This window comes from Calypte anna, chromosome 5A (genome assembly GCF_003957555.1).
Source record: "Calypte anna isolate BGI_N300 chromosome 5A, bCalAnn1_v1.p, whole genome shotgun sequence".
NCBI lineage: Eukaryota > Metazoa > Chordata > Aves > Apodiformes > Trochilidae > Calypte > Calypte anna.
In genome coordinates, this window is record NC_044251.1 from 38,379,472 (window position 1) to 38,398,196 (window position 18,725).

An 18,725-nucleotide genomic window follows, 5' to 3' on the forward strand; every position below is an offset into this window, starting at 1 on the left:
GGCACTGAGCAGGAACCACGTGGGTTCAGCACCACCCCTGTCTCATTGTGAGGCTCTCGAGTCATCCCTTCCTCTTCTGTAGTGCTTTTCCATGTCTTTCTCATCTCCCATGTCACAGACAGGAGTGTTTACATCACCAGCCCCCCTTCTCAAGCCAAACATGCAAATACAGCCTCAAAACCATCTGAATTTCCAAGCCCAGCAAACTTATCATGGTGATTTGTTTCCAGGCAGAGCTGTGATTTTTGTAAGGGATACCATGAGGCTATGGAGTCAAAAGGTGCTATTGTATAGGTAAAAGCAAAAGCCCTTTATTTCTGTAAAGCCTTTTTTTTTTCAACTGAGTGGGGTATACACAGGGCTGGGCTGAAAGCAACCTCATTAAACTGGCTGGGTAGTTAAGTGCCAATCCCAACACTCAGTCCTCTGATGGGCTGGGAACCAAAGGCAGCTCCCAATTAAACCCATGAGGACAATGAGGAAAAATCCTTACAATGCCCTACCCCCCACCCCCAAGCAGAAGCCACCAACACCATCCCCACCCTCCCTTCTTTTTTCTTTTTTTTTTTTTTTTTTTTTGAGTATTTACTTACATAAGCAGCATGACAGATAACTTGGAGGAAATCAGATGCTTGCTGATGAAGCAACACTTAGGCAGCACTCCGGGTGGATAAATAGGCCCTTTGGAAACCCTGCAACAAAACCAGAAGTTATAAACAGGCAGTAACTAATTATTCTGATTAAATCTTGGAAGACTTGAAATACCCGACTGCTGCAGAACAAAGCTGGTGTGCGCCGGGCTGCTCACAAAAAGAAAAAAAAAAAGTAAGTCACACCCTTTTTTATTTTAAAGAATTCACCCAAACAGACCTAAGTGCTCTTGTGTTGTTGTTGTTGGTTGCGTCTCTTAAAATCTAGGCAGACAGAAAACCTCTGCCACAGCCTGGAGGGATCCCATTGCCTTCAGCTGGAAGCAGACTTCAAGGGGAGCGGGATGAGGGAGGGTGGCTCCAGGCTCCCACCACACTCAAGGACCAGCAGGTTGGGGCTTTTCCTCCCCTCTCATCGAAACCAGAAAGGGAAGGGTTTTCATGTTAAAAGAAAATAAGGGAAATAAATAAATAAGGTGTGTTTCTAAGGAGAAAGCACACAGCAGGTCTACCCTAAAACAGGGATTGGAGGGATCCGAGCTGGGACTGGGATGTGGGGAGGTGGGGATTTAGCTGAGCCACAGGGACAGGATGGGATGGGATGGGATGCTCGACCCAGCAGTGAGAGGAACTGGCATAGCCCACCAGCATCTCACCCACCATCATGGATGCAGAGTAAGGCACCTACTTTATTGTGGTCCTTTGTACCAGCACCAGTCGTCTTTGTAAGAGCAGAAGGCATGCAGGGGGACGTGCTCAGCAGACATTCCCCTGCTCTCCTGGCCTAGGAGGAAAACCATCATTTTCCTCCTTCCCTTTTCTCTCTGCCCTCCCCCCATCACATTAAATGCCAACGGAGCTCAGGGGAATATTTAATCTCAAACCTCAGTAATCAATCAGTTCACCCCCATGCATGAGAAAGAGTCACAGCAGTAAGCATCAAATCCCATTCTACCCAGCAATCCAATGTTTTAATTATGGACATAAAATTTCCCTATTAACATAAATCCTGAACAGCTCCAGGCAGCTCCTGGGCTGTCAGTGGGGAAGGACACAGTGCTGGGGAACAACAAGGGGGCACAGGGTAGGGGGAAAAGGGAGGAGAAACCATCCTGGCAATTGTTTACCATGACAACATGATTCTGCTGCTCCAATTTGCTGCTCACATGAGGATGCTCTCACCTTGGACTTGCTGTCCCAGAGGACGGGCATCAGTGTGGTGAGCACCAAGGCTACATCCAGCCCCGTTACCAGATTGTGCCCTGTTTTTATCCCGATACATCAGCAAGCATGCAGGAAAACAGGGACAGAAAAACATGTGATGGACACACATGGAGGGGTTTGGGTAACTGTGACACAAACAACAGCAACTGAGCCTCATCCCTGGAGCTGCAAAACTTACTCCAAAAACTGTCTGAGATGAGTTTAAGCAAGTTCAGGATAGTTCCCTATAAACATTTTATTTTTTCCAAGTGCAAGCACAGCTGGAGCAGCAGGACCATCCCATGGCTGGCTGTGCAACAGGTAGGCAGCTGTGAACACCATCCCTCCTTCACCCAACCAGACCAGCCCTGAGTGGCAGAACTCGGAGCCAGCTATGTCAAAATATATATATATAGCTTTTTTCTAAATATAAACACATGTACAGACGTTTCTAATATATAGGAACAAAAGAGGGGACACCCTGCTGAAACCCCGTGTGCAGTCCAGCTGCTCTCTGCAGTGATGAAGGAAATGAGAAGCAGAGACCAGGCACCCACCCACTTGCCGTGGCGTGGTTTGGCTCTGGAAATGTTTTTGAATTTCCCAGTGTGAGCTCTGACCTCCAAGAGCCACAAAATGGTCTCTGTGGAGAGGAGAAGGGGTCCCTGGGTGCTGAGCTGGGCAGGTGGAGCAGGATGAAGAGGCAGGCTCTGGGTGCCCATGGGGACAGCTGACCCCACAGACCCCACAGTTCCCAAAACACCCACTGTGCCCCAAAAACAAGTCAGAAACCATCTCCTGCACATGCCAACAGCCTTGCACCTCTCTGCACAAAGAGAACACTCCAGCCCCAAAGCACACAGCAGCAAGGAAGAGCCTCCCAGAGGGATGAACCCACCCATGACCACCACTCCAGCCCCACCAGACAAAGGGCAAACTCCTTCCCTTTTTTTGGCTTCAGTTTCTCCAGGAACAGTAACCTCAGGAATTGCTTGGGAGAAAGGACAAACTCCTCAAGCTCCACATTCATACCCAGAGCAACTACTGCACTTACATCTTCCCTAACCTCTTCAGCCCATGTTGGGAAATGCACAGTTAAGATGGACTGGGTACCACCAGCAGCTCACAGCATGTTCCTGGAGCATCCAGCCATATCCCCATTTTCTCCCAACGAGCAGAATTTCACAGTGCAAATCAGGACAGAGTTACTCAGTGCAGTATCTAGAGCAAATTAAACCTCCCAGGCACAGCAGCAAGCATGGATTTATTGATTCATGGAAAATGTCCTTATAAATTACTTCATTCAGATCAACAGGACTAGACAAAATGAGGGCTATCCTCAGAAACGAGAGGCTGCAGCACTATCATTTCAGTCCCATACTTCAGAAACAACCACTCTCTTGGAGCAGACACTTCTAATAGGGCTTCACAGGGCTGGCAAAGGATGAGAGAAGCCAGCGTGGACCTGTGCCACCTCTCTGCCCCATGGCAGGATGAGCTGATGAGTGATTTTTACAAGCAAGGAAGTAAAAATACTGCTTGGTATCTGCTTCACATCCAGAGGCTCCATCCATCCATCCATCCATCCATCCACACCTGCATGCTGGCTCATCCAGGGCTGCAGTCACCAGGCAGGGTGAGATGGGGGGGTCTGGATACAGAGGCTGCTGTCACCCATGGCACCCCATGCACTTTTCCTCCAAAGGGGTCTGCTTGCTGTGGGGCAGGGATGTGGGGACCAGGTGAGACACAGCAGAGAGCCACTCTCACCTCTGCATTGTCCTCCTCCAGCCTCATGGAACCTCATTAGAAGCATCTGCTTTAAAAGATTTCTGCTGGAGTATGGGGCTCCCAGGCATCCCAGATCATTACTCTTAACCACTTTTCCCAACATCAAGACCTTCATCAAGCTCATTCTCCCACTGAGGGCTCTGGACCCAGGATGTTGAGATGAGGTCATTTTCTCTGAGTGTTCCAGTAGTTAGAAGCAGCTCAAAAATAAATAAATATCCAGATGTACCCATGTCTTGCTCTGGACAGCACATATCCAGCTTCAGCTTCTTGATATGGGGTGTTTGCTGAACTCAAGAGGTACTGGGTGCCCATCACCACCCCCCAGACCAAGTGATGCATGCTCACAGGTTTAAGCTTCTCAATGAAAAAGTGAGAGAAGTGCTCACATTCACATGAAGCATTTCCCCAGCTTTTATGCATCTGTGGCACTTCCCAGTTGGACTCATCAGTCCAACCAGCTCAACAGCAGCTCCCAAATCTCCTTTGGCAGGAGCGGTCACAGCTGATCACAACTCAAACTGCTTTCCATGGCTCCAAATCACCTCCTGGGATCACTTCCCACCATCCTCATCTTCAGATCACCCCTGTAGTTTTTTTAAAACGGTGCTAATTTGAGATCTATTTTTAAAAACCATCAGTGAAGACGCTGAATCTCACTGGATGCCTCCGGGATGGTACCTGCGGAGGTCTTCTAGGAACGCCTCTGCCTGGTGCAAACTCCCCCGTTGGTAACATCAAAACTACAATTATCTCTGCAGATTAATAAAGGATACTCCATCTCTGGCAGCAATCTCAGGCAGGGACTCCCAGCAGAGATGAGTGCAAACTCTGAGGGCACGCAGGCACACACAGCTGTGTTTGAGGTCCCCACGCTCACCATCACCCACACCCCACCACGCTGCCTCACCCGTTCCCCAAAACACACCCCACCCCCCTGGCACTGATTAGGATTTTGATAAGCAAACATGTCTCATCACATCTATTCATTTAACTCACCAGAGAGGGGTTGCCATCCCCCGCTTGCATTGACTTGGTGGAATAAAACACACTAATGGGTTCCACTTCCCTGCTGTGACACTGCCTCCTCCCAGCCCCAGGGCACGGCTCCTGGCCCCAGCATCCCTCTGGCCTCAGCACCTTTCTGTCCTCAGCATCCCTCTGGCCTCAGTACCCTTCTGGACCCAGCACCCTTCTGGACCCAGCACCCCTCTTGGCTCCAGCACCCTTCTGCCTTAGGGACTGGGAACTGCCACCCTGGAGGGACCAGCTGCTCCCACCTTGCTGTTTGAGGATGCTGGAGAGAAAACGGCTCCTTTACATGGTAAGAATTACAAAAATCCATGGATTTGTGTCACTGCAGCAGCCCAGGACACTTGGAATCATCCCCCTGCAGCAGATGGGCTGTGCACAGCACATGCAATGTGAGTGCAGGTGGTAGAAGCAGAGAGCATCAGTCACCACCCACAGTTCTTGGGGACCCAACAAATAACATCCCAGAGCTCAGAGCTGGGAAGTCTGCAAGCCTGGTCAGCCCTTCCCAGCCCAGCCAGGAGGGAGAGGGAGCTGGCACGTGGCAAAGAGGAAAACCAGAGCTTGGGGATGGAGCCAAGAGCAGCAGACATCACAGGGATGAAGGCGCAGAGGGCTGAGGACATGCCACCACCCACTGTGCCCTTCACCCTCACCACAGGACCTTCTTCAAGGGAAATGCACACACTCCCCTGCCCCTGGAAAGCACATCTCTGCTTTTCTCAACTACCAAACTTGGGCATTGCCACAGAAACCAAGGAGTTGATCTTTCAAGGGTAAAATTTGCCTCTGTCCATCTGTGATCAAAACTGGGGATAAAACGCAGGTCAGTGGCTCGTGCTTTTAGGTATCAGGATAAGACAGATATATATAAACACACATTTTTTTTATTTTATTTTATATTGAAGGGAAAGTTGTTCACTTTTTTTTTCCTAAATAACAGAAGCAATCAATCCAACAGAGGGCAAATACCCATTTCTCCTGAAAGCCCCCACCTCCAGCCACGGTTGCATCCATCCAGGCTCCTCCCAGTACACCAGGAGGGAACAGGGTGCTGGGCCAGCACAGCACACCCTGGCACATCAGGCAGCCCACACAAAGGCTGATAAGGGGGTTAAACCCATCTGCTCAGGGGTTACTCAGTCAGATAAGGAAATGGCAAATATCAGTTCACCACCCTACAGCACCCACTGGCACAAGTCACTTTGCATGACAGTCACCAGGTATTTAACTCAGAAGCTGCTGATACTGGAAACCCTGAAGGCAAATTTGATTAAAGCTCTCCTGGTGAGCTGCTTTCTTGGCTGTTTCCAAGCTTGCAACAGGAAAGGTTGAAAAGATAAAGTGACTCTTGGCTTTGTAGAGGATGCAGTGGCACTTTTTATCTGTTGTAACTTTTGGGTCTTTCAAGGACTCTCATGGGGCCAAAGAATCCAAGATGCTGTCACTCAAGACACACCTCACAAGAGACTAAAACATCTTCCAATTGCTGCTCAAGCTGACCAACAGAGTATTTTGTTCCTTTGCATTCAGAAATACTGAACTGCTGCTCTGGGAATTCTGTAAAGATGGACAGGGCCATTTTCTCTGTCCTGAAGCCACCATGCCCAGGTAGCTGCAGTATAGCCACTGAGCTTTAAAACGTGTGATACCATAGAATCATAGCATGTCAGGTTGGAAGGGACCTCAAGAATAATCTGGTCCAACCCTTCTAATATGATTGTTTGTATGAGATGTCTCAGCACCTCATCAAGCTGAGACTTCAAACTTTCCAAAGTGGGGGAATCCACCACTTCCCCTGCGAGACCATTCCAATGTCTGACTGTCCTCAGAGTGAAAAATTTACTGTGTGTTCAAATGGAATTTCCCCAGGAGCAAATTGCCCCTTGTCTTGTCCATGTGACTACTTATAAACAGAGAGTCTCCATCTTTGTAGCCCCCCTTTAAGTACTGGTACACTGTAATAAGGTCTCCTTAGGCCTTCTCTTCTCAGGGTGCAACAGGCCCAGTTTTCTCAGCCTCTCCTCATATGGCAGATGTTCTCCTCATATGGCAGGAGCTCTAGATGATGGAAATGATGGAAAGCTTATGGATACACCACAAGCTCTTGTGCTTCCAAAATCTGCATTGCTCAAAAACCCAAAACCAGAGATCTCCACACAGCTGTCTACTGAGCATCCTGCACCTTGGCTGTGGTCCAGACACAGGTTGGCAGCAGAGACCAGCAAGGGTCTTGGCCATGGGATGCCCCATCCTGCTCTCCTCCTGTCTCCCTTTGGAGGCAGCCAGCTGCATCCCATTTTGCATAACCAAAACTGGAGTTAGGCTCTGAAACCACAGCTCAGAGGGTATATTTAACTCAACTAGAAGACAAAGGAGCCCGGGTCCACCGCAGATTAAATTAGCTGAGCCTGCTTACGCCAGGAGCTCCCGTCTGCCATCGACCACACCTCGCATGGATTTATCCCTCCCAGCTCCACAACTTGGCTTGCCTGCAGCAGCTACATCCTTGAACAAGCACAACATCCTGATCCCACCACCAGTGCCCCATAACCTGCCACCAGCAGAGCCTGCAGAGCCGGGGCAGCAGCCAGGAGGGCTGGGATGGGGAAAATGGGAGCCTTTCCAATGAAGGGAGCACAAGTCACCTGGTGTTTTCTTTCCCTCCTTCCCTTCTGATCACCCTCCCCACCCAGTTTGGCCACAACAGAGAAGCCAGGCATTCAAAGAAGGAGATTCTGTGCACCACTTCTCTTGAAGTTCCTTTGCAAATAAAAGTGACTGTAACAAATGTCTGCACCCTAAAAAAAAAAAATAAAAAAATCCCAGTGCCCTTCCCCCAACACCTCCACCTCCCAAAGCAGAGCACAAATCCAGCTGCTCTGCAATCTTATCTTGACACAGAAACAGTCTGGGACAGAGATGGAAGGGTTCCCTGAAGGCACGGGTTATTAAAGGCATCTTTATTTAGTTGGTTCTCTTCAAAAACGCCGCACTAAAGCGCTGTTCCTGGACCGGTTTTCATCACAGCAGCAAACACCACCCAGGCAGGGTCTCCCAGCCTTGTGATGCAGTGTGCCAACCCCCTGAAAGCCACAGGGATTCCCCAGGCTAAAAAGCAACCCAGGTCCAAAGGGATATACCCAGGCAATGGTACTTAGGGAGACCCCCAGCTGAGAGTCACCAGGAGCTCCCGAATCCCCCCGGGGATGTTACAGGGACGGGGACACTAATGAAGTCCAGAGGGTGCTTGCTATTTATCCAGCAGCTCTGAGACTTTGCACACCAGCAGCCAAATATACCTAATCCCAGATTTCAAGAACTGGAGCTACAAAACCACCACACAAAGAGGCAGCAGCTCGCACACATCCAAGGGAACCTCCCCGCAGCCAACGCCTCTCGATTTCATCCAACACACGATCTCTACACGTTCAGCTATTTTCATCCCACCCCACTATTAATGGATGCAAAAGGCAGTTGGGTAAGGTGCTTGACAAAAATCTCATTTAGAGATCAAGACAAGCTTAATTGGTTTCCAGCCAGACCTGCACGAAGATGGGTTAGTCCACAAATACAGTTGCTAATCTGCCCATTATACTCCCTAAGCTCCCACTGACAAAAGAAGAAGAAAATACAGAGAAGATGCACAAAGGAATGCAGTATTTTTCAGCATGTTATGTCCAGACAGGAACCCATCCAAAGCCACGAGTTCTGCAAGAACAAGGGATTTGCTTTTCTTTGAAGGTAAAGGATAATCAAGTGGTAAACAAATTAACACCAAAAAGACCTAACTTATATCAAATCTGCAATCTACATCCATTCCAGATTCCTGAAGAGCATTTCCAGCACTATTGTTTCTGCAGGCAGGCAGAAGCAGGGGAAAAGCCACAGGGACGTCATTCTGCAAGTGATGGGAGTAGAAAGGATGAAGAACCTCGTGATTAAAAAGCACAGGACTGAAACCCTGGAGAGCTGAATTCACTTCCTAACTTGATGTTAAAAAAAAAAAAAAATTAAATCACCAGTTTCCTGCGTGATCACATCCTAGATGATTTATTCCAAAACCTGTGGTGGAGGAAGGAGGAGGAGGAAAGGGAGGACTCAGTCCTGTGGGCTCTTAAGAGGCTTGGGCTTACACCAACACCAGCAAGCAGTTGCCATCCATCTGTGCTGGGTGCCTGCCCGGAGGAGCCAGGACCACAAGTGGCAGTGGTGGGAAAGCAGAGAGCATCCCCTGGGGAAGGGTGAGAGACCACCCTGCTCCTCTGCCCAACACCACATCCCCATCAGCAGCATCCTGCAGACCTTCATAACATCCAGCTCTGAGCAGAAAGAAAGCCACGAGCAAAGGGGAAAGGTGTTAATGATGATCATTTCCCCTCTTGGAGCTATGCAAGAATTTAGAAACAAGAATATAAAGTTGCCCTCCAAATGCAGCATATTATAAACTTGAAGGCAAACTTGATAGAGCCCTGCACTGCCCCTAGAGAGGTGATGAAAGGGCCACCTGGTTACAAATTTCTCCCCTTGTGCAACAGCCTGGGACTCCCAGCTCCAGCATAGGAGTTCTGTTTATTTTCCTGAATCTGAGCCAATTCTGCAGGAAGGCAGTGCTGCACCCAAGGGAGACAGGAGCTGCAGATTCTCCAGCAGGACAGAGATGAAAACAAGGCCAGCAGCTGTGTCTTCTGCACCTGTAACACAACATCCCTCAAGCTCCAGAGCATCTTTGCACGAGCCTTTTGCAGCAGGTGGGTTGGCTATAGAAGACATAAGGGAGGATTTTTTTTTCCAGGACCTCCCTCAATCATGACAGGTTCTCACAAATCCAAAGCCTGGCACAAGCAAAGGGTAGCCATGTCCCTGACCCTGGACGTGAGCTGCCAGGCACAGAGATATGGAGCTGGTACCATCCCAAAAAGCTGCCATGGGAACCCCAGACTGAGCAGACTCAAAGTTTTCCTTTCAGTAGTGAGAGAAGCTGTAATTAGCAGCACCAAGTCCAGCCCAGAGGCTGGGTATGGACATCCCCGTGACGTTCACTGACAAGGAGACTGTTGGATGTGTTTTCTTTGGCTTTTTTTACTTCCCTGGAAAAACAAGCATCCATTTTTTCATGGGTCATTCTCCCCACACCCTGTGTTGCCTAAAGAGTTGATTTCCCAGAGCAAGAACATGCATCCCAGGATGTGCTCTAACAGCCTGGTGCCACAGGAGCTGTGGCATTCTTCTCCTGGAGCTGGAGCTCAGCCCTTGGTATCCCCAGGGATGGGTCCCTCCTTAGTTGTTCCAACTCCAAAGCCACAGACTTACCCTGACTCCCACCAAAAGGAAAGATGTAGTGCAAAACATGAGGCAAAGGGAAGAAAACAAGGACATACAGCAACTGAGCTACATCAGCAGATGCTGAGACACATCAGCACAGCTGTCTCACATGTCACTCACCTAGTTAAGCCTCATCCCTAGTGCAAAGCCAACAGAGCATCCTCTGATGCAACTATGAGCAATCCTTTGGAAATCCATCCGCTGAGTATTTTGAGTTTAAAATCCCTCTTTGCTCACTTTTTCCTGTGCTGAAAGCTCTCGCTCTATAGGAAGGTTTGAAAACCCAGGGAGTTTTCTTTTATGGATTTAAGGGAAGCCATGCCCTGCCAACTAAAGGAATGGCACAATTTCCTGATGACCTAACCCAAATCACAGGCCATCAGACATCACTGCAGTTTGAACTCAGCTACAACAACCACTGCATCACTGCAGAAACAACAAATTTTGGTGAACCCAGTGAATGGAAGAGCAGCTTTTAATACAAAAGGCAGTGTGAGAAAACAATGAGCATGAAGACTCATTTCCAGCTCCATACCCAAAAGCAAACTGACTGGAGGGATTACAACATTTAGCATGCTCCAAAAACTTTCCTCGACATCTTTATGCCCTGTGTGATGAGTAGAGATTTCTTGTGGCTCCAGAGCCACCAGTTATTTCACATGCAACTTGCCAGGCAGCACTACCCACAGAAGATAAAAGGAGACAGAATTTATAACTGGATCTGAGTTGTCCCCCAGAAGCTGCAGCCTCTTTGCAGGATGCCCCCAAAATGCCAGGTGAGGAAGGAACACATGGGCTGAGGTCTCAAAACCAACCCCTAGTACCCAGAGAGCTTTGGTAAGCAACCAGTTCATGTAAAGTATCTGTCAGGACACCCATCTGAAGCACCAGCTCTTGTACACAGGTTCCTCTGGTAGCACCAGGGGTTAGCACAGGTCAAACAGTCCCTGGTGTGACTTACTGGAGCACCCCCGTACAGATTTGCAAGTTGAGATTTTTCTCCTGCCTAACACCTGCCTGGCACTGCCAAGCAACACCCAGGCTCCTGACCTTAACCCTGCCAACTCCTGCACACAGAGGCTGAGGAACAGAGATGGAAGAAGCCCCACACTTGACCCCAGGACCTGGTAGAAGAAAACCCAAGGTGGCATCACCACAGGGCTGCTCTTCTCCCTTGCAGCTGGAGGAGCTCAAGCAGCTCAAGTAGGGTATCTACAAGCAAGCTGGGTGAGTGTCCCTCAGCAGAAAGTTCTGCATGGGATATGCAAGGAGAAGAATGCCAAGGAAAACAGAGCAGCTGGAAATCACCACATGTCCAAAAGGCTTAACCCAGTATCAAGGCAGGAGCAGCCTCTTGTCCCTGCACTGGGCACACAGCAGCAGCCAAGACACTCCTCGTGCCTTGGGGGCATAAACTTCAGCAAATGAAGCACCTTTTGAGTGTGATTCCTGTGCAAGCTGGGCACAGTGAGGGTATCCACCTTCCTGGCCACATCTCCCCCATCCTCAGCTTCAAGAAGAAGGTGTTGCAGTTTCCAGGAGCAGCAGCTTGAAGGAATGGGAGTGTGAAGGGTGGCTGGCAGCCAGGGAGGGGTAAACTTTGCACAAGCAGATTTACAGTCACTTACATCCACACCAGCATCCTTGAAGGAAACAGCTGCACCGGACCTCAGCCATCACAGCCTCTCCAGAGTGGCACGCAAGAGCTCACAGCTCCTCTGCTCACTGAGAAGATGCTGAGGCCAAGCAAGGGAACAGCCACCCAGAAAAAAAAAAAATTAAAAAAAAAAATGAAACCAACTAATCTCATGACTAGATGAGAGTCAGATGGATGCATGGCTCCAAGGAGCCGTCTCGGAAAGGTCTGCACAAAAGAAACACTCAGGAGGAGCAGCAGCAGGGCAGACCCACCACAGCCTAAGCTAAATGTCATGCAACAATCTGAGCCAGAAAACATCCCGGCTGCGCTGCCTTCGTGGCCATGCCATGGCAAGCAATTAATCTTACTTGTTTGGGGTGGGGAAAATGGTCTCCGGAATGTTCCTTCATCCTTCTCCTCCCTGCTGGAGCTGGGAACAAGATCTGCTGCTAGCAGAGATTGCCTGAAACGGGCACTGAGCTGCTGGGACATCACCTGAGCATCATGAAAGGCTGAGGGTCCTCCCACCACCCTGACCCACTCACTGCCTCTGCCTTTTACACCCCAGACCTGAGTGACTGTAGGGCATACCCCAGAAGATGACCCTCTGCATTCCCCATTCCCACACCCCCATTTTCTTTGATTTTTAGGACAAATACTGTCCTCCCCTCAAAGCCCAAGCAGTGCAGAGCTGGCTCCTGGGTGCAGAGCACAGCCCCAGCTCCCCAACCCTGCACCCTCAGGGTAAAGGCAGTTTTGTGTGCACTCTCCTGCTTGTTGACAGTCCATCCTCAGACAAGTAACCCTAAAATCCCTGAGGATGCCCCACTTGATAGAAGGGCCTCTACTGGGAAGCACTAAAGCAACCAATGCCTACAGAGCCTTCTCCAAAACCTGCCCAGCTCTGTAGCTGAGTTCTGAATATTGGTACAGAGACCAGCTGCTGGTGTTCCATGAAAAAAAACCAAAAACGAAAGAAAAAACCCCTCAAGCCAGCCTCTGAATGGCAGTTCTGAACTGCTTTCCTCTTGCCATAATGCCATGAAGCAGTACCTGCCAGTAACCCAGCCCATTGCCACCATGGCCATGAAAACCCCACCTGAAAGATGAGCAGCAGTGAGCAAGGAACCTCCAGAGACCCCACTGCATTTTGCACTGCTCTCCCAAGGATGGGCACTGGTCAGATTAATAATTGGGTTCTTCCCCTCTATATGTGCTGGGTTGCTTTTAGCATGGCTGCATTCTACCCAGGGCCTCTGCAAGAAGGGCCAAGGAGCCAGAGTGCAGAACTCCTGGCAACAGCCCAAATCCAGAGGCTGGGAAAACCGGGTCACTGGGTTCAGGCTCTGAAAAGCTGTCCCTGCAGGAGAGGTGGAAAAAGCAGCAACAGCTGAAACCTCCTCCCAGAGCTGGACACTGCTGCTCCTCCTCCTCCACCACCACACCCTCCACGAGTTATTTCATTGACCCTCTTGTGAAAAACACTGGTGTGTTGACAGAGCAGCCTGGAGAGGGTCAGCCCAGACTTCCAGGCTGCGTGCAGAGGGAAGACATGATTCAGGTGAGCAGCACGTAGCTGAAAGCGCATCGCTATGCGGTGCTCGCCCTGAGGAATGCAGAAGGAGAAACATGAAGCCACTTGTCTGGCAAGGAGAATAACCCTGCAATCATCTGCCAGGCCCTGTGAGTGCTGGGGAGCTCAGCACGGCGGGTTGAGAAAGACAAGAATGTCACCATCCACCTCTTCCTCACCCCACCGAGGACGTGCTGCTGAGTTTCCTCAGTGCTGAACGCACGAAGAGTTCAGAGAACGAGCTCCAAAACTGCATTAAAAAAAACAAAAACAAAAACCTAACAGCAGCCAAGAAACTGGCACGTCCTCCAGGAAGAGACCAGGCGTGAAGAGCAACCCAGCTCTGGTGGTTTGACACCTTAGCACCAGTCACCATGGCCGCAGTGATGAGCTGGCGTGTGCTGTGCTGGGTAAGAACGTGTCTGTCCCCCAGCACTGACCTGCCAGGGGGTCAAGGCAATGTTCTGAACATAAGGGCTCTCAAGGTAACCCAGTCCATGAGAAAAAATAAGTTGTGTCATCTATTGAGTCACGATAGAGCTGACTCGTCCATGCCTGTCACGAGCTTGGGTCACCCCATTGGTTTGGCTGATTCAGGAAGAGGCCCCGAGTGACCTCCTCACCCGAGTGCTTTAAGCAGCACAAACCTCTCCCATTCACAAGCAAAATTCACAACAAACTCCCCCCCAAAATTCCCCAAGAGAGTGAATGCAGGAGGAGCATGGACAGGATGGGGTGATGTGTTCACACAGAACATGCAGAGGTTGCTCCAAACCTGGACACACATGGGAGAGGATGCCCTTGGGAATGACCCCACCCAAATTTACCATAAGAAAAACACAGGCCAGATGTTCAGACAACTTCACGCATTAATTTGGTTAATTGTCTGTAATTCAGGTGGCTGGTGCTCAGGCCACACCAATCAGGAAACAAAGCACTGTCAGCTCAGATCATGAAAGTCTCCACTCAACTAACCACATCTCCATGGTGTGCCAGTCTCTATCTCTCATCCCCACCTCCTTTTGGTTTTCTTCTCAGCAGCCACAAAGATTTGAAAGCTTTATGAATCACTGACCTGATATTTTCCACACTACCCCAGAACTCCTGGTTCTTCAGTGGTTTCCAAAATGTTACGACACACCGAGGACAGGAGATAACAAGTGCAAATTATCTCCTGAGAGGGCAGGAGGGTAGGAGGGCACCAGCACAGCTTTGCTCTCATCCCAGCTCAGGTAGAAGAAGCAGTGAGGGGAAAGAATAACCAAGGGGAAACAGCAAATCACACCCAGCATCTTGCAATGAGCTGAGGACCCTCTATTTTTTGCACGAAACAGAAAATTGGAAATGTATCATTAGGGGTGAGAGAGCTAATGTAATACACAGAAAAGCTTATGATGGAGTATTTAACTTATTTCCAACCCTTGGGTAATTGTTTCTCTCATCCCCCAGTATAGTTAGCACATTGAGTAAGTATGGTTTAGCATCTAGGTTACCCAACACAAAAGTAAGGATCACATACTCAGTATTTCTTCCCCAATTTAGAGTTCTTTGTTCAGAACACCTCTTTTTTCAGCCAGGGGCTGACATCTGTCATGGTGCAGGAGTGAAAAGTACACATATGATTATCTTAAAAAAAGAGGGGACGGAAGGGGGGGGGTGTAGGAAATCAACATGGACATGATTTGAATTTTACAGCATTCGGCTGCCACAACTTGCAAATAAACAGCTGTCCCTGCAGGTTCCTGCAAGCTCAACAGCACAGCACTAAAACACATGATTTTTCTTCCTCTTTAAACAGAATCTTACTTATATATAAAAAAGTGTGTTTTAAAAAACAAACAGTAACAGTCTGAAGAACCACTGCTAGGTCACAATTCCAGCAGAACAAACACATCCTGCTTCACATGGCCTCACCAGTCACTCCATGGCAGTGGCAGCTTTCTGAAGCCAAGGGGAGATATTTAATTACCAGCATCAAGTCAGATACCAAAGCATCCAACAAAATCCTCATTTGTGAGCGAAGCTTGCAGAAATCTCGTTGAGCAGGCTTTGGCAATCTCCAGAGCTGACAGCTGGATGCCCTGGCTTATCTAAGACTGCTAGAGCAGGCACACACACCAAAAAAAAAAAAAAAAAAAAATCTCTGAATGCTTGCAGTGCCGAGCAAGCCTCGGAGGCAGCCCTGCCGGGCTCTTACAAAGGCTCATTTAAATAGGCAAGCTTCATGTATTAATACTTCTGAGATAAAAATGTCTGTGTGGGAGAGGCTCAGTGTGTATCTGAGCAGTAGGAGGATGGGTAGACCACCACCCACCCTGGGTGGTGCATCTGACAGCATCTCCAGCCAGTTTTTAACCAGTTCAGGTGTTAAACCCAGAAGAGAATCTTGCTACTTGGACTGCCCTGCACGCACCAGCCAAAGAGCTTCAGGCATCAAGCTGGTGCTGATGGTCAACACACACAGACTGCAAAGCAAGAGGAAGGAGCAAGAGGGGACTGGTAAAGGAGTAAGAACCTGGAAAGGAAAAAGGAGCAAGAGGGAGCTGGTAAAGAGTATCTGCAAGGAGCCTGACTGCCCAACAACTCTGTGCCTCCCCTCTGTTGGGCTCCACAGCCGTGGCAGTGACAGCATGGGAGAAGACACCAAAACAAAGCAGAGAAGCAGAGGGAGATAAACATGACCCAGTTAGACTGGCTGTCCCCATGGCTCCTGCCCATCCTCGTCTGGGAGCAGAGGAACCGACCTGTCAGAGCCACCCCTCTCCTACTCCCTCCCTCGCCTCTGCTGCAAGCCAAGGGTCAGATAAGGAGCCAGCTCAGGTCAAGACCGGTTTGACTCCGTTTCAAGCCCAGGGGAGAGGATTCGGTGCTGATTTTACACCTCACCCATCCTGTTTGCCTGCCCGGGGCAAGGGCCAGGACACAGAACACAGAACACATGCACGCATGGCTGGCTGGACCCAAAAACCCCGGGGCCGTGGCAGGGGCAGCACCGACAGAGCCACACGCCAGCCCAGAGCTGGCCAGAACCAGGAAACATCAGAACTTCCTGCTGTCCCGGTGTCACACGTCGGGCCAGTCGGAGATGGTGGACTTTGGCTTTTGCTTCCTGCTCCTGACAGAACAGGGGCAGGAGCCGGTGTAGGGCTGCGGGGAGAGCCGGGCGAGTCACTCATTAATCAAGGGACAGCAAGGTGGATGCCCAGCCCGCAGGGGCAATGAACGCCAAAACAAACCCCAGCACCCGTGGAAAAAGGTGCAGATGTTGCAGGACCCACTTAGCTCCTGGAAAGAGCGGGAAGGCGGGGAATGAATGCCCGATGGCTGGGGCATACAGTGTTTCCAGCAAGGGAGGATAACAAGATTGCAGCTTGGTTCACCACGGTGGCCTTAATACACACCACCACTCGATTTTTGTACGCAGTATCAGAATCGACCTCTAGAGAGGTGGAGGGGGAAATAAAAAATAAAAGCCTTGTTCTGCCATCCCTCCCAGCACAGCCAGAAGCCATCTGGTTGTACAACGCCAGGTGTCTGCAGTGCTTGGGACTGGCAGAAAACACCAGGACGGCCCAAACCCAGGGGCTCCCCTTGCCCTGGTACCTGGCAGAGGGGTCTCGGCTGCACCCCGTCATCTCCCACCCTCCTCTTATTTCCATGGGGAATGATTTTCCTCACCCCTGGTTTGGCAGCCTGCAGCCCCAACAGCCCAAGTGGCTTTCATCAGGATGAAAATTACCATCCGTTTTTTCCTTAAATTAATTTTAATCACTTAAAGATGCAGAAAGCCTGTTTCACAGAGGCGCTGATGCACAAGGCAGCACAGCCATCCACATGCAGTGCAGACCCCAAGGATGAAAGCCCACTCCCAATACTGATGATTTTGCACCAAACAAGTCAAGACCAGGCAGAACCCAACCCTGGCCATCACACGCGATACCAATGGGTGCCAACCCCTGAGGCTCACATGCAGCAAGGGCATCACTATCCTTCCTCCTGAATCTCCCCAAATTTCTAACCCAGCTCAGACAGTGACAGATCCGACCTTCCCATCTGGAAGGGACCATCTTCACCATCTCTCCGGCTGGTGCCTGCACCACAGACCTGCTCGTCCTCCACCGCTGATGCCGTAGAGGTACCAAGCCACACCGAAATCCTATTCCCACCCCGGCTCCCACATCAGAGCATGGAGCTGGAGCAGAGCATGCCCGCAGCAAGGTGTTTTACACCGGGCTGGTGGCTCGGCACGTACAGACAATCCGGCAGCCCGGAACGGCTGTGCCTGCAGGGGAAGCATGGGCAGGGGGGCACAGACACCACCCCCCTCCCCAAAACCCGTTCTGTTCAGCCGGGGTAAGCCCACCACCCCCGGGGCTCTGCGAGCAGGCAGGGGGTCGCACCCCGCCCTTGCGGGTCTCAGGCCCGGTTCGGGAGCTGCCGCAGGGGTGGGAGCCGCCGTGCCGGCTGGAGCCGGGTCCGAAGCCGCCCTCGGAGGCGTTGCCATGGAGAAGTCAGCGCGGCAGCATCCCGCATCCCGCGGGTGGGCTCCCCCTCCACGGCGTCCGCAGGGGCGGGCACCGCCCGGGCACGGCTCGGGGCCCCCGCTCCCTACCCCACACCACACCGAGCCCGGGGAGCACGCCAAGCCCCGCACACCCGGGACACCGCAGGGGAAGAACCGGGCTGGGCGCCGCGGGGTCCCGCCGCCGCCCCCCGCCCAAGGGGACACCCCCGCGCAGCGCGGCGGGACGCAGCGAGGCGTGGGCTGCGTTCCCGCCCTCCCCACGTACCCCACGGCGGGGCACAGGCAGCCCCGGGGCAGCCCCCGCCCCGCTGCCGGCGTGCCAGAACCCCCTCAGCACTGCCGGCGTGCCAGAACCCCCTCAGCACCGCCGGCGCACCCGGGCCACGGGAGAGGAAAGAAACACCCGCTTCCCCCCCCCACACACACACTCCTGCGTGTCCCCCTCCCCCGGTAGGAAGCCCCCCGGCCTCCGCAGGAGCGGGTTGAGGCGCTGCCCGTCCGCGCAGAACTCACCGCGCTGGCGTTCGGCCGAACCTGCCGGCGCTGCGCTGCGCGGCGCGGAGCCCGCCCGGCCCCTGCCCACAATGGGCCGCGGCCCGGCCCCGCCCCGCCCCGCTCGAGCGGCCCCTCCCCGCGCCATGACGTCACGGATGACGTCACACCCCCCTCCCGACGCTGCTGGGAGTTGTAGTGAAAGGGACGGATGGCGTCATCAGGGTGGGGGGGGTGGGGAGCGGGGAGCGGCGTCCGGGAGGAGCCTGGGAAGGGGTAGCGGTATGGGGTGAGGGGGTAAGGGGAGTGAGGGGACAGGGGGGTGGCGTTAAAGTGGGAGAGGGGGGACTTAGGTTGGATCCTGGGGACAAGCAGGGTGGAGGGACAAATGGGGTGGCGTTAAACTGGGAGAGGGGGGACTTAGGTTGGATCCTGGGGACAGGTGGGGTGGGGGGACAAAGGGGGTGGCGTTAAACTGGGAGAGAGGGGACTTAG

At 51.5% G+C, this 18,725-nt stretch overlaps 1 protein-coding gene across 2 annotated transcripts in view; it reads right to left on the reverse strand.

Annotated features, from left to right (window-relative positions):
• Positions 1-18,330, reverse strand: part of DAAM1 (dishevelled associated activator of morphogenesis 1) — a 97,053-nt gene extending 78,723 nt beyond the window's left edge. Inside the window, exons 1-3 of one of the 2 annotated variants that reach the window (XM_030452116.1) lie at positions 18,252-18,286; positions 11,630-11,737; positions 594-692 (exon numbers count right to left, since the gene is read on the reverse strand). The gene's annotated coding sequence lies outside the window, so the exon portion shown is untranslated. Of the gene's footprint in view, positions 1-593; positions 693-11,629; positions 11,738-18,251 lie in introns of both variants that reach the window. The other variant, XM_030452115.1, reaches the window with a different exon arrangement.
• Positions 18,331-18,725: the final 395 nt, after the last annotated feature.